Genomic DNA, 9393 nt, shown 5'->3' on the forward strand with positions numbered 1-9393 from the left:
GGATAAAGCACTAAATAAACTTCAGTTAGTGCTAAATACGGCTGCTAGAATCCTGACTAGAACCAAAAAATGTGATCATACACTGGCTTCCTGTTAAGGCAAGGGTTGATTTCAAGGTTTTACTGCTAACCTACAAAGCATTACATGGGCTTGCTCTTACCTATCTTTCTGATTTGGTCCTGCCATACATACCTACACGTACGCTACGGTAACAAGACGAGGCTTCCTAATTGTCCCTAGAATTTCTAAGCAAACAGCTGGAGGCAGGGCTTTCTCCTATATAGCTCCATTTTTATGGAATGGTCTGCCCACCCATGTGAGAGACGCAGACTCGGTCTCAACCTTTAAGTCTTTACTGAAGACTCATCTCTTCAGTGGGTCATATGATTGAGTATAGTCTGGCCCAGGAGTGTGAAGGTGAACGGAAAGGCTCTGGAGCAACGAACCACACTTGCTGTCTGCCTGGCCGGTTCCCCTCTTTCCCCTGGGATTCTCTGCCTCTAACCCTATTACAGGGGCTGAGTCACTGGCTTACTGGTGCTCTTTCATGCCGTCACTAGGAGGGGTGCGTCACTTGAGTGGGTTGAATCACTGACGTGATCTTCCTGTCTGGGTTGGCGCCACCCCCTTGGGTTGTGCCGTGGCGGAGATCTTTGTGGGCTGTACTCGGCCTTGTCTCAGGATGGTAAGTTGGTGGTTGAAGATATCCCTCTAGGGGTGTGGGGGCTGTGCTTTGGCAAAGTGGGTGGGGTTATATCCTTCCTGTTTGGCCGTCCGGGGGTATCATCGGATGGGGCCAGTGTCTCCTGACCCCTCCTGTCTAAGCCTCCAGTATTTATGCTGCAGTAGTTTGTGTCGGGGGGCTAGGGTCAGTTTCTTATATCTGGAGTACTTCTCCTGTCTCATCCGGTGTCCTGTGTGAATTTAAGTATGCTCTCTCTAATTCTCTTTCGGAGGACCTGAGCCCTAGGACCATGTCTCAGGACTACCTGGCATGATGACTTATTGCTGTCCCCAGTCCACCTGGCTGTGCTGCTGCTCCAGTTTCAACTGTTCTGCCTGCGGCTATGGAATCCTGACCTGTTCACCGGACGTGCTACCTGTCCCAGACCTGCTGTTTTCAACTCTCTAGAGATAGCAGGAGTGGTAGAGATACTCTTAATGATCGGCTATGAAAAGACAACAACTGACATTTACTCCTGAGGTGCTGACTTGCTGCACCCTCGAAAACTACTGTGATTATTATTATTTGACCATGCTGGTCATTTATGAACATTTGCACATCTTGGCCATGTTCTGTTATAATCTCTACCCGGCACAGCCAGAAGAGGACTGGCCACCCCTCATAGCCTGGTTCCACTCTAGGTTTCTTCCTGGGTTTTGGCCTTTCTAGGGAGATTTTCCTAGCCACCGTGCTTCTACGCCTGCATTGCTTGCTGTTTGGGGTTTTAGGCTGAGTTTCTGTACAACACTTTGAGATATCAGCTGATATATAAATACATTTGATTTAACTGAATGTAGTTTATTGCAGATATTCTCCTCAAATAAAATGTAGCATACAAAAAATAAACAAGTTATTACAATTGATTTACATTGGGTCTAATGTGTGTGTGAGAGGGAGACATGTTTTTCAACTCAGAAAAAAGCACACAGAATTTCCCCAAACTGTAAACATTAAGCCATAGCCTTTTACAAAATTATCAATCACACTTTGATTTGATAGATATTTAGAGTAATTATGTAGATATTGACAATGGATATGAAGGAGTAGATCTATCCAATCCTAAAATAAAATGGACCAAACATTAAATGAACAAGTAATTACAACTTATTTACATTGTGTATAATGTATTTGAGTGCATGTTGTTTTATTTTTCCTTGTCAGCCACCCATCTCTGCTTTGTCAGTCTTGCAAGGCCCTGTGTATTGCACTTCTGGGTGAGGCTGTCAGGCAGTGGAGGAGTACATGGCAGATCTGAAAGAGAGATGCACAAAGTGACAGTAAGTATACAGCTCAACAACATGTCTGTGGCAGGCAAAATGAGAAAAAAAATCCAGAAAATCACATAGATTTTTTTTTTTTTTAAATCGGCAGGGATTGAGAAACTGGTCAGAATTGAAAGAATGATGACTATGACCCTAAGCATGCTGCTAAAGCAACACTCAAGTGGTTTAAGGGGAAACATTTAAATGTCTTGGAATGTCCTATTCAAAGCCCAGACCTCAATCCATTGAGAATCTGTGGTATGACTTAAAGATTGCTGTACACCAGCGGAACCCATCCAACTTGATGGAGCAGTTTTGCCTTGAAGAATAGGCAACAATCCTAGTGGTTAGATGTGGCAAGCTTATAGAGACATACCTCAAGAGAATTGCAGTTGTCATTGTTACAAAAGGTGGCTCTACAAAGTGTTCACTTTGCGGGGGTGAATAGCTATGCATGCTCAAGTTCTGTATTTGTGTTATTTGTTGTTTGTTACACAATAAAAAATATTTTGCATGTTGTGTAAATCAAATGATCAACCCTCCCCCCAAAAAATAAATATTTTAACTCCAGTTTGTAAGGCAACAAAAGAGGAGAAATGCCAAGGGGGGTGAATACTTTCGTAAGCCACTGTAATCATGCACTCATTAAATCTATTTAGTTGTAAGGCCTAGATTCAATCAGATCAAGTGTTAACCAGCGATAGCCGACACCCGCATAGCTGATGTTTTGGCGGTGTCTGAGGTGTAACTGCGTTGGATCTATCAAATCAGTCAGCAGCAGCTCTTGATCAGTGTCACAAAACTACACCCGTCCTATTCTCTTTAAAAGTTCAGAACCAGAAAGTGTAGGTTATATAGAAACAACGACGCTCAAATTCTAAATCATTAAACTAAATAATGAGGATTTCTGTCAGGCTAGTCGAGATGTAGATTACATCTCAAATTGCAATGTTCTAACTTGTAAACAGGGCTGCATGAGATTTCTGTTAATGCGACTCAGTGAAGCCAATGGCAATGTCCGTTTTAGGTATAATGCCAGGAGCCGCTTGTGAATTTGACCGTTCTAACACAGTTCCACATCAGACACCTCCAAAACAACCGCTATGTGGATGTCGGCTAATTCGGATCTGATTGAATAGAGCCCCAAGTGAGGGACAGTGTGCATGGGTGTATACATGTACCTGATAATTACCTGTATCACCTGTCGTGGCCGGTGTAGCAGATGCAGGAGCAGACGACTGCAGATGCAGGAGCAGACGACTGCAGCTGTGAAGACTGTGGTTGAGCTAATAGGGGTGTCAGATCTCAAAGAGGAACCATTTTTTCAGTTAAAATTATACAACAAAACAGAGTGAGTTAATGTATATATGTGTATTTGATAATTACCTGCACCACATCACACTGCTTTAGGTCTACAAGCCTCTGGAAGTTCCAGCGTGCCACTCCAGGCCTGGCCCAGCTTGGTGGAAAGAGGGTTACCTGTCACCCACTCCAGGCCTGGCCCAGCTTGGTGGAAAGACGGGTTACCCGTCACCCACTCCAGGTATGGCCCAGCTTGGTGGAAAGACGGGTTACCCGTCACCCACTCCAGGCCTGGCCCAGCTTGGTGGAAAGACAGGTTAGCTGTCACTCACTCCAGGCCTGGCCCAGCTTGGTGGAAAGACGGGTCACCTGTCACCCACCGAGCAGGTCTGAAAATGGGCACAATATAGTTTTAATGACTACACACTAACCTAAACAGAACAGACTATGGGAGGTGCACAATAGTACACAGAGCCATGACTACATGGCTGGTGGAACAAAAAAACACCTTATGGAACAGCGGGGACTGTGAAGAGACCCATGCATACACACGATAACATACGCACTGTACACACACGTACACAAGGATTTTGTGTTGTAGATATCTGGTAGTATAGTAGTGGCCTGAGGGCACACACTTAATGTATTGTCATGTTTTTCAAATTGTATAACTGCCTTCATTTTTCTGGACCCAAAGAAGAGTAACTGCTGTCTTGGCAGCAGCTAATGGGGATCCATAATAAATACAATACAACAAATTAAGTTTGTGTGTGTGTGTGTCTGGCAACCCACCCACAGACTTCATTTTCTCTACTGCTCATTGTACTTGCCCATGCAATCTGATGTGTGTGTGTGTGTGTGTATGTTCTGTGTTATTATGACTTAGAAGTATCAACCTGACTACATCCTTGTCGCAGGCCAATCAGTGATTAGCTTGGGAGGAATGACTATCAACCGTGTACAGTAAAAAGGATCTGGATTGACAAGTAGGCTAAATCATGTGAAGTTACAAACCTCTAGGGCTTAGTCTACACTCAATTTAAATAAAGGATGCAGGACATGAGCTCTAGGACCATGGCCTCAGGACTACCTGGCCTGACGACTCCTGGCTGTCCCTGTCTCCAGTCCACCTAGTCCTGCTGCTCATCCAGTCTCTGCTGTTTCTGTCTGCAGCTATGGAACCCTGACCTGCTCAAGGCTCATTGGAGGTACTAACTTGTCCCAGACCCCCTGTTTGATCCTGTCTCTCTCTACCGGGCCTACTGTCTCAACATCTAAATGCTCAGCTATGAAGAGCAAGTGGCATTTACTCCTGAGGTGCTGAACTATTGCACCCTCTATAACCCTCTATTATTTGACACTGCTGGTCATCTATGAACGTTTAAACATCTTGAAGAATAATCTGGCTAAATAGCTGGACTCTTTTGTAATCTCCACCAGCACAGCCAGAAGAGGACTGGCAACCCTTCAGAGCCTGGTTTCTTCCTAGGTTCCTGCCTTTCTGGGGAGTTTTGCCTAGCCACTGTGCTTCTATATCTGCATTGCTTGCTGTTTGGGGTTTAGACTGGGTTTCTGTATAAGCACGTTGTGACTACTGATGTAAAATGGGGTTTACTAAAATACATTTGATAGATTGCTTGTATATGCTTCTATTCATGTCAGTAACTCTAAATCTAAATGTGACATTGAGTTGTCTTATATTTCCTCAAAATGGAAGTTGTACCTTAAGCTAGCACTTTTTCCTGGTCTTTCTTGCTGGGGACAGGGGGCTTCAGGTTTGGGAATGGAGGGCCTAGAGAATTGGAATATTAACAATAATTAGTGTCCGCATGTATGAATGAACTGATTGATCTGAACTGATTGAGAATTGCTGATCATATAATGTATATGTCTATTTTCTTTAGAAAATCTGCCACCAAACCACACAATTCTATCCAGTTAGAGTGTACACAACCATTATGTTTTTATTTTTGACCTGGTAAAATAGGCTAACAACGACGCTAGCACACTACACCCCATATCAACCAACTAGTTGTAACAAGGCTATATTAAACTGTAACGTTGCTGTAGCCAACTACATTACATTATTATCCACCTAGCTAGCTAGTGATAGCATAGCTAGCTCCAAGGAAACAACCAACGAATGACATCAGGCTTTTTAACAATATATCCATCTATCTAGCTTGTATGATTGCATGTAAAACAACTTTACAGATGATTACAAAGCTTGAAAGCAAAGTTGACTTACCAGTATGCTGCTCTCTCGGGAACTAGAGTGAGTCATCCAGATATGAGGTTAGCTAGCGCCGTTAGCATTAGCTAGCTAGCAGCGCCAGCATATTAGGTATGAAAGTATCTATCCAGCAACAATGTCGTGGTCAAAAACGAAATAAACTATGTTTAGCCATGCTGACTTCGTAAGATAAATAATCATTATGCCGAACGTACATGTATGTGACTAACTAGCTAACTTTAGCTTGCCAGCTCAGTGACCGGTGATCCACCTACTCCTGTTTACAAATGTGACACTATTTGGTGGAAGGACTTTACTAAGGCCTAATATAAAGTGCAAATATATTATTCGTTTTTAGCTGTAAATGTAAGAAGTGTGTTTCTGACCCGCACAGTATTTCATCAACTGAGCTGAAGTTGTTCCCTCTCATTATCTATATATAGGAGGCAGCATGAAGGAATTTCTACACAAATCTATTGGGCTGTAATAAGACTTGCTGTTTAACTTCACCAAAGGGGATGGTATTTGATAATTAACTGCATTTGAACTGGAACAAGGTGAGAGTGACTGTAGTTGAGGTAATTTACCAGTATTACATTAGAATGGTGTATTAAGTATACTTCCCTGGCCAGCCTGCAATGTACTGTATCCACTCGGGGGCGCTGTTGTCCATGTATTGAGTTGGGTTGCTAGTTAAATACATCAATGAGGCTTGGTGGCTGGTCGTGACTGGCCACGCCTCTCATTCGTTGAATGATTTAGACACATTTGATTGATGCATCATTCGCAACCTTTCTGTTGACATGAATACAGTTTCTTTTAAATGTCAGAATGTTGATTTATACTGATTTGTCTGTGTGCGCATGTTTGAGAATGCTCCCTGAACTTGATCAAAATGTTTTCCTATACTGATCCAATGTTGAATACATCCTACTGTATACATTACACTATAGAAAACATGGTCAAATGTAAATGTTGCTGGGAAGAAGGTGTAAAACAAATGGATGTTAGGGGAATGTGAAAAGCTGATAAGAAAACTCTTTAGGAATAGGCTATAAGCTGTTATTTAGGTAGCACCTAATTAATTTAGACAGCCGTGTGTGAGTGGATGGATCCATTATGAAGAAAAGTAACACATGATAGAGGAGAGAGATTTTACAGTAGAGAAAACTGAGCAGAGAGAGCTTTGGCAGCTGGCCTCCCCCTCCACTCCGCTCAACTCCCCTCTCCCCTCCTCCTCTTCCCGACCCCAATACAAACACTCAGGATTTGACATCATCTCAAATTAAATGACTCCAAGTTTCATATAATTGACTCTTACACAGAAAGAACACAGCTGATTTAAAAAACATTCGGTGTCGAGGGATTTAACCTTTTGTCCATTTCGTGCCCTCCCAGGAACACTTGAACGCTAAATGCAATCAGCATGAGATCAGTGGAAACAAGGTCACAGCAGGTGATGAACTTGTCCCTCTTGTACTGCAAAAATGAAAAGTCTTCTCCCCACCAGTACCCTCAAGACTCTCACAAGCTCTGTAGCTGTATGGAGGAGTTTTTCAATTTAACATCAGGCCCGAGGACCCCAGCAAAAATCTGATAAGAATGAATTTAGGAGAATAGAAATGGTTTGCTAGGTAGGAAATTAATATCCAACTAGTCAGTGACAACTGTTTGGAGTTTGTGGCAGCAACTATGTGAGTTTATTACAGTATTATAGGCACTATGTCCTGGGATTTCCAATGACCTTCTATGTAGAAGAATCTCTTACCTTCTAACTACTCTGGGCATCGTAGAGCAAGACAGATCACATGTACGTGTTTATGAGAGTCTCAGCTTTTCATAGCTGGGTCATAATACAGCACAAACCATTTGGGACTCTACAGACGTTTTTTTGTGAGAGGACACACACTCATCCCAAATTGAATGGCTAAGAACTATATAATTGACTGCCCTTGTCTCACCAAAACCCCTCTAGCTCAGCCCCCGTTTATCACACAGACTAATGGCTGGTATCTATGGATGCTAAATAAATAGACACATTCAATGGTACAGCGCTAATGTTTAAAAGGGGTCGGCAATACGGTGGGACTCTGGGAGTTTAAAATATTAGCCTAAACAACATATGCTGTCAAAGCACATATCACAGCATACAGATGGCTCTACAATTATTTTGTGGGACATGCTTTATTTATTTATTTTATTTCACCTTTATTTAACCAGGTAGGCAAGTTGAGAACAAGTTCTCATTTACAATTGCGACCTGGCCAAGGTAAAGCAAAGCAGTTCGACAGATACAACGACACAGAGTTACACATGGAGTAAAACAAACATACAGTCAATAATACAGTATAAACAAGTCTATATACAATGTGAGCAAATTAGGTGAGAAGGGAGGTTAAGGCAAAAAAGGCCATGGTGGCAAAGTAAATACAATATAGCAAGTAAAACACTGGAATGGTAGTTTTGCAATGGAAGAATGTGCAAAGTAGAAATAAAAATAATGGATGTGCAAAGGAGCAAAATAAATAAATAAATTAAATACAGTTGGGAAAGAGGTAGTTGTTTGGGCAAATTATAGGTGGGCTATGTACAGGTGCAGTAATCTGTGAGCTGCTCTGACAGTTGGTGCTTAAAGCTAGTGAGGGAGATAAGTGTTTCCAGTTTCAGAGATTTTTGTAGTTCGTTCCAGTCATTGGCAGCAGAGAACTGGAAGGAGAGGCGGCCAAAGAAAGAATTGGTTTTGGGGGTGACTAGAGAGATATACCTGCTGGAGCGTGTGCTACAGGTGGGAGATGCTATGGTGACCAGCGAGCTGAGATAAGGGGGGACATTACCTAGCATGGTCTTGTAGATGACATGGAGCCAGTGGGTTTGGCGACGAGTATGAAGCGAGGGCCAGCCAACGAGAGTGTACAGGTCGCAATGGTGGGTAGTATATGGGGCTTTGGTGACAAAACGGATTGCACTGTGATAGACTGCATCCAATTTGTCGAGTAGGGTATTGGAGATTATTTTGTAAATGACATCGCCAAAGTCGAGGATTGTTAGGATGGTCAGTTTTACAAGGGTATGTTTGGCAGCATGAGTGAAGGATGCTTTGTTGCGAAATAGGAAGCCAATTCTAGATTTAACTTTGGATTGGAGATGTTTGATATGGGTCTGGAAGGAGAGTTTACAGTCTAACCAGACACCTAAGTATTTGTAGTTGTCCACGTATTCTAAGTCAGAGCCATTAGAGGTCAGCATGTGGGAGAAGTTGGAGCTCAGGGATGATAGACAAGTTTCCTACTAGTAGGCTAATTACCAGTTGGAGGGTGTTGAAGTGGATTTGTCCCAGTCATATGTAGTAAATACTACCTTCCCACTTGATTATGAATGCAGGGTAACCCCATTAAGACACATGTTCTTGTACTGTACTCTGGGAGTCGTAGGCCGATCTGCTGCTCTCTGCCCATATAGGCCTTCTCCTAAGGCACACACACACACACCACCATATCTCCATTTGTGGAGACAGTGTATTGTATGAAAGCTTGTCGGTTCAGCATAGACAGGTTTTGATGGAGACATGCCAAACACACCATCACAACCACAACACACGTGTTTGTCTATCCAAACATTTCCAGGAGTGTTTTATCTCTTTTTTTTCTCCCATTGTTCTTTTTTCCTCTCATCAGTCCACGCTCAACTCAAATGTGCCCTTGGGTAAATGAATCCCGAGGTTCTTCTCTGACATATTTTGTGTGGATTGGTGTTGGCTAAATGATGAACAGGACTGTAGTGAAACACTGAATGTGTGTTTGTGTTGTTCATGTAGTTGCTTGTGTGCACATCTTTTGTGACACAGGTATGTGTTCCAGTGAAATGGCACGCAT

General features: G+C 42.7%; 1 long non-coding RNA gene across 2 annotated transcripts; it reads right to left on the reverse strand.

Moving 5' to 3' along the window:
• Window positions 1-1506: 1506 nt before the first annotated feature.
• LOC124040806 lies at window positions 1507-6077 on the reverse strand. Of its 2 annotated transcripts, XR_006839793.1 has the most exons (5): window positions 5537-6069; window positions 5012-5080; window positions 3373-3677; window positions 3179-3290; window positions 1507-1975 (listed from the first exon to the last, which is right to left on the reverse strand). It is a non-coding gene; the product is annotated as an uncharacterized LOC124040806 (long non-coding RNA). The 2 variants fall into 2 exon arrangements; XR_006839792.1 differs by having other exon boundaries at window positions 3179-3677; window positions 5537-6077.
• Between the last annotated feature and the right edge of the window lie 3316 nt (window positions 6078-9393).

This window comes from Oncorhynchus gorbuscha, linkage group LG08 (assembly GCF_021184085.1).
Source record: "Oncorhynchus gorbuscha isolate QuinsamMale2020 ecotype Even-year linkage group LG08, OgorEven_v1.0, whole genome shotgun sequence".
Classification (NCBI taxonomy): Eukaryota; Metazoa; Chordata; class Actinopteri; order Salmoniformes; family Salmonidae; genus Oncorhynchus; species Oncorhynchus gorbuscha.